General features: G+C 42.3%; 1 non-coding gene across 1 annotated transcript; it reads left to right on the top strand.

Annotated features, from left to right (window-relative positions):
• Nucleotides 1–1,336: 1,336 nt before the first annotated feature.
• Nucleotides 1,337–1,408, top strand: TRNAE-CUC (transfer RNA glutamic acid (anticodon CUC)). The gene has a single exon. It is a non-coding gene; the product is annotated as a tRNA-Glu (tRNA).
• Nucleotides 1,409–6,883: the final 5,475 nt, after the last annotated feature.

Raw genomic sequence — 6,883 nt, forward strand, 5'->3', positions numbered from 1 at the left:
CTCTACTGCTTTTCATTCCCAAACGATCATGGCATTTATGGGACGCCTGGAAGGACCATTGCTCTTCTTCTGAGCTGATGAAAGATCCTCTGGCGGCAGACGAGAAGAGACTCTGGACTGTATATGTGAGAGATTTCCCATCATCATTCACCTGGAGCAGCAGAAGCTGCATGAAGAGATCGGCCGTGATATTTGGGGGAAGAACAAATATGCAAGCATGCTTATGAGGTGCTTTCTGGAAAGAAAACATGTGCCATATTTTATCTTTGTCCAATAAAACAGGATTTTAGCAGCTTTATTCAAATTCATGTGTTTTGTTTTGTTTTTGAACTAAACTGTGATTGGACTGTTAAGTGACTATGAATTTAATTATAAAACATGGTGATTATCTGTAGATAATTTTAAGTAGAAATCAGATAATTGAATGTTTAGCTGTGCCTCATGGGTGATTCCAAGGGGTAGCAAGAGGTAGCAGATGCCCCCCCCCAACACTTCCTGCTCCATTAAAAAAATAGCAAAAATAAAATACCATAACAAACAAACAAATATTTTCTGTGACTTAGGCTGTATACGCACTTTCCTGGGAGTAAGCCCCATTGTATATGGTGGGATTTACTTCTGAGTAGACATACACAGGCTTGCACTCTTAGCATAGATCAGTGTTTCTCAACTAGTGGTATGGGTACCACCAGTGGTACTTGAGATGGTGTCTGGTGATACTTGTGGGGCATCTCTTGTCCGGCAGCGAGACCAGGAACACAACACAACAAACAGTGGTAGGAGGCCCCAAAGCATGCATCTCCTCACTTGAGAAAGCCCTCCTGTCCGACACGAGTCTCTTATTGGTGTTTGTCATGTCGTATCTGATCTCCCAAATCAGAAGTAACTGGAAATGATGTCATTCCCAGTTACTTCTGGTGAGATTCTGAATAGGTGGACCATGTGAAGTGGACAAACATTGAGAGGACAAACATTGAGAAACACTGGGAGGTTTCATATTCTTGGAAGGAACTTTCAAAGTTTTTTGATATGTTTGTGCTTGTGATTCCTTTGAAGCCTCCCTATTTCACCTCTACTTTCCTGATAGTAGTTCATGTTTGAACCTGCCATTGTGTCAAGATTTCTTGCACAGTTTTGCCCAGCTAAGAAAGGGAACATCAAATATAAAATTTAAAATATAAAATGTAACCGTTGATCTGCATAATCTTGTTGGGACCTGTGGGAAGGTTTTATAAATATATTTTTAGCTGTTGTTCAGACTACGTGATGAACAACAAAAATTTGTTTTGGATCTGACACTGATAACTCCTAAGAAAGAGACACTGTTTTTATATCTTCCCTGGTGGTCTAGTGGTTAGGATTCGGCGCTCTCACCGCCGCGGCCCGGGTTCGATTCCCGGTCAGGGAATTACTTTTGAAAGAACTTGACTAACAGAGGGCAGCAAAGAGCAACTTTGGTTACGCTTTAAGATTGAAAATATTTAATAGCTAACTGTTTGCTTTTAGGAAACCTGCATCTTGACTTATTTAATTTTTTTTAGATGTCTAAACATCTAAACAAACAAAATAAAATAAAACATCCAAACAAAATTTCTAATGTTTTGATCTTCAATCTCCCCCCCCCCCAAAAAAAAAAATTAATGAAACAAAAGCCTAATCTTTAAATGGTAAATATGGTAAATATGAAGTTACCATAAAAATATTCTCAACATTCCAGAATCATTGCAATTTGACATCTGGTTTTCGAGTATGTGGATTTTCAGTTGCATACATGAGAAAGATAAGTTTTGAGAATTTTAAATTAAAAGTCACATTTTGAGAGTCTCTTGCTGTCAATCTCTGCGAGTTTTTCAGACTAATGGTATCATTTTCTCTAGAAAGGAGAATAGCAGCGGACACTGTCATGATTAAGCTGGAATATTTTCAACTGAACCCTCTGGGAACCCCCTACCACTAACATAGGGTTAACCCCTGCTAACTAAGAGGCCCTTTTTCAAGTGGGTGCTCCTCTTTAATTTAGCAGGGGGAGAGTAACTGGCCCTCCTCACCCCAGCAGTGTCTTTTCTAGTGGCTGCTTGCTGGTGTTCTTTGGCATCTTTTTAGATTGTGAACCCTTTGGGGACAGGGAGCCATTAGTTATTTGATTTTTTCTCTGTAAACCGCTTTGTGAACTTTTTGTTGAAAAGCAGTATATAAACACTGTTGTTAATAATAATAATAATAATAATAATAATAATAGTAGTAGTAGTAGTAGTAGTAGTAGTAGTCTTTAACAGTCTTTGCCAACAGTCTGAGGCTAAGAGGCAAAGAAGGAAGGCCCACAGCCAGGGAGACAGACCAGGGTCAGACTGCACTTGCTCCTGGTGTGGAAGGGATTGTCACTCCCGGATTGGCCTTTTCAGCCACACTAGACGCTGTGCCAGAACCACCTTTCAGAGCGCGATACCATAGTCTTTCGAGACTGAAGGTTGCCAATACAAAGTAGTAGTAGTAGTAGTAGTAGTAGTAGTAGTAAATAATGTATGCCTGACCTCCTCCCCCCGGTTGTACTAAAGATGTGACTGTTTCAGCAGGGCGTTCATGGTTGCTCTTAATGTAGTTGTTGCCTCCTCTGGTTAGTTTAAAGTGCTTTGCTGCTGTTCTTTATTTTTATTTTATTGTATGGTTGGCAACCTTCAGTCTCGAAAGACTATGGTATAAGCCTACAGCACCCGGTATTCCCAGGCGGTCTCCCATCCAAGTACTAACCAGGCTTGACCCTGCTTAGCTTCCGAGATGAGACAAGATCGGGAGATAGTGTTCATTTGAACTTTGTTGTAAGATGCTTTGAATTCCCTAGTAGGAATTTTAAAAATATTATTACTATTATTTTGCATTTTTAAAATTATTCCTTTGCTGCTTTTGAAAATGTGGGTGCTTAAAACAGACATGTTATACATTTTGAGTTCTTCTAACACTCCAATATGTCTATTCTTGATCATGCATGTTATTATAAATGGAATGTATTCTTGTTGCCCTTGAAGACCGTTTTCAAAATGCATCAGACATATCATGATAGCGGAAGCTATTGTTTCTGAACAGTGACAGGAGTGTTCTTCAGGGATTTTATTTCTATATTTTCAAATTTTTATACCACTCTTCCTCCAAGGAGTTCAGGGTGGTGTACATGGCTCCTTTGTCCTCAGAACAACCCTGTGAAGTAGGCAGGCTGAGAGATAGTGACTGGTCCAAGATCACCCAGGAAGCATCGTGGCTGAGGATGGAGTTGAATCTGGACTTTTATGCTGCTCTTCTCTTTCCCCCGCTTTACATTATTAAGACCCAAACCCTAACCAACTTTCCAATGCTGGCATAGCAGTGCCAATAGGATGTGTGCTGCATCCTGCAGTTGGGTGGCACACACGGAGGTCTCCTTAAAGTAAGGGAATGCTTGTTCCCTTACTTTGGAGCGGCATTAACCTTATGTTGGTGCTGGAAAGTGGGTTCGGATTGTGCCCTAAGGCCCTAAGGCTGTGATTTTCAAACTCCCGGAGAGTTTGAAAACCACAGTAAGTCCTTGCAGGGGAGAAGAGGGAGACGGTGGGGGCGGGGGAAGGCAGCTAAGGGGGGCTGCAGGGAGCAATTGCGCTCCACTTCCGGTTTTGTGGAGGTGGAACGCGATCCCTGCAGGGGAAGGCTGCTGCAGGGACTGGTGAGTACATCCCAGTCCCTGCAGCCCCCTGAGCGATTACGCAGTCCTGGAGATTGTGCAGCTGCCTTCCCCCCGCCCCTGTCCCTTAAGGGGGCAGAGGCCAATACCACTGCCCTAGGCATAGCTAGGGATGTTTGAAAATTGTGTTATTTACCTTACTCAGAATTAAGCCTATTGTGTTCAGTAAGACTTAAGATGTAAAGCTATCTTACTCACCAGAAACAAACATAGCTAGGCATAGCTCTTCGGAGGGAGATCTTGCCCAGGACCCCATACAAACATAGTTTAACTACTTGAGAAAAGGATTAGCCAAATTAAAGAAGCTGAGAAAGATAAAAGAAAAAATGCTCTTTGTCAAGCCCCATGTATATTTGAAGAAACCTCCCCACTGACAATACTTTATTATGTATTATTAGTTATTTATTATGTATTATTAGACCCTTCTGTTTAAACAAGCCTTCTGAGTTCATGGCCTTCTTAACATCTTTTCTACATCTTTTAGTATTTTTTGCAGGCCTGATTCCTTTATGATCTGCTGCTCTATGCTCTTTTTACCTGACTTGTTATCTGACTACTGTTTTTATGATATCTGTCAATGTGTTAATATGCTTTTATCTGTTTTTTAAATGATGTTTTAATCTGTTTTTAACCTGTTGTAAGCCGCCTTGGGTCCCTTTGGGGAGAAGGGCAGGGTATAAATAAAATTATTATTATTATTATTATTATTATTATTATTATTATTATTATTATTAGTTTCCGATAAGTAAGATCGACTTAGGCTGTAAACCTTACTGAACACAATGAGTTTCCCTGTGAATAACACCATTTTCAAACACTTCTACATATTATTTACTGCTTTTCAATAAAAGTATACAAAAAGTACACATTTCCTGATTTCTTTATTAATTAGGAGGAAAGGCAAAGAGTAGGGTCATTATGCTGGAAGCTTGAGTGGGATTCACCAGAGGAACTCCAGGAGACAAGGTGAATGGTACAAAGAATTTTTATTAACCAGTGTAATGGAACGGGATAGCCTTTATCAGACTCTTATTATCTGTCCTAATACCCTCTGTTCCTTTGCTCTAGGGCTCTGCAGATGGAATGAGGTCTCGGATGAAGAGCAGCAAGAATCAAGGAGCCAAAAATCTTTTAACAGCAAGGCAGCTAGGCAGGCACCTTCAGGTACATGAGCCTTCAGTGAGCTTTCAGCAAGGAACCATAGACCCTCAACCAACCTCCCAGCAGAATCCGCCTCCTTGTACAGGCTTCAGTTTGCACATGGCCCTCTATAGGTTTCTTGCTGGTCCTCATTCCACTAAGTTTTCCCTCAGGTCCAACAACACTTTAACCGAAACCGTGCTTCTAACAGGGTTGTCAACAGACCAGAAAAATAATTCAAAAATTAAACGTTTATCAAAACAGTCAGCTGACAGGAGAGATTGAAAGGCTCTGAAGACCCAAGCCTTGCTTAAGATGAATAGTCTATGCATGACAGACAAGACAGTAAGGTTGGGTGAGGAATTCTACTACTAGGGTACAGCCATGGAAGGCCTCCTCTGACATCGCTACCAAATGCAAATCAAATGCTGGTGAGTGGCAAAGAATGGCCTCTACTGATGATATTGATTTAGAAAAGAAATGACCTCTGGCAAACTGACAAGGTTATTGTGATTTTATGATGTAATTGGTAGCAGATAATGGCCAATTGGCTTCATGTAAAAGTGGTGGCAAGGACTGATAGTACAGTACAAAGTTATGTACTGTATAGTCTGTTTGGGGGGGGGGGTTTCTGTTAGAACGTCACTGTTGCTTGTTCTGCTGTGCGCGGCTGAAGGTGTTGTCTGAGTGACTCTGTGGTTGGATGACAAACCTGGGACCCCTTTGAGGCCTACCTCTAGGGAACGGGGTTTGCCATATGCATGTCAATATCAGTAGATGGGTCAGTTCATATGAGATCAGTAGGTCTTTCAAATCATGTAGACCAGTGTTTCTCAAACTGTGGGTCGGGACAGTTGGGGACCATTTCAGGTGTGTCCTAATTCTTTTCAATATTTTTTAATTTTTAATATATTAGAATTGATGCTACCAGGGTATGTGACTGCATCTGGGGAAATATTATTATTATTATTATTATTATTATTATTATTATTTTATTTATATCCCACCTTTATGCCCAAAGGGCACACAAGGCGGCTTACAGCATTTAAAAATACAACATTAAAAACAATAATTAAAACAATTTACAAATAATTAAAAAATCTAAAAAAGAAACCCCGTGGATTCTCATATAAAAAAGCAAGAAAGCCAGCCAGCCTGTCAACAATTAAAAGCTTTTTGAAATAAAAAGGTCTTCAGTCCACGCCGAAATGTTAGCAAAGAGGGAGCAGTTCTCAATTCTAAGGGGAGGGTATTCCAAAGTTCGGGGGCCACCACCGAGAAGGCCCTCTTCCTGGTTGCCGCCTCTCTCACATCTCTTAGTGGCGGCACAGTCAAAAGGGCCCCCCCAGATGATCTAAGAGCCTGGGCAGGATTGTAAGGAAGGAGGTGGTCCCTCAAATAGCCCGGACCCAAACCGTAAAGGGCTTTAAAAGTCAAAACTAGCACCTTGAATTGGGCCCAGAACAGAACCGGCAGCCAGTGTAGCCGCTGAAGCAATGGCTCGACAGAGTCAAACTGACGTGCTCCAGCCACCACATGAGCAGCCGCGTTCTGTACTAATTGTAATTTCCGGACCGTCTTCAAAGGCAGCCCCACGTAGAGCACATTGCAATAATCTAATCTAGATGTCACTAGGGCATGGGTTACTGTGGCCAGGTCCACGCAGCTCAGGTACGGTCGCAGCTGGCGAATCAGCCGAAGCTGAGCAAAGGCTCCCCTGGCTACTGCCGCCACCTGGGACTCCAGGTGCAGCTGTAGATCCAGGAGAACCCCCAAGCTGCGGACCTGCTCCTTCAGAGGGAGTGCAACCCCATTCAGAGCAGGACGATAGTCCAGTACCCGAGCTGTGGATTTCTGAACCAAGAGCACCTCTGTCTTATCCGGATTTAATTTCAGCTTGTTTGCCCACATCCAGCCCCTAACCGCCTCCAGACAGCGATCCAGGACCCCAACCGCCTCCTCAGAATCAGGGGGAAAGGAGAGATAAAGCTGGGTGTCATCAGCATACTGATGGCAACCCACTCCAAACCCCCG

The sequence above is a fragment of the Tiliqua scincoides genome, chromosome 2 (assembly GCF_035046505.1).
Source record: "Tiliqua scincoides isolate rTilSci1 chromosome 2, rTilSci1.hap2, whole genome shotgun sequence".
Lineage (NCBI taxonomy): Eukaryota > Metazoa > Chordata > Lepidosauria > Squamata > Scincidae > Tiliqua > Tiliqua scincoides.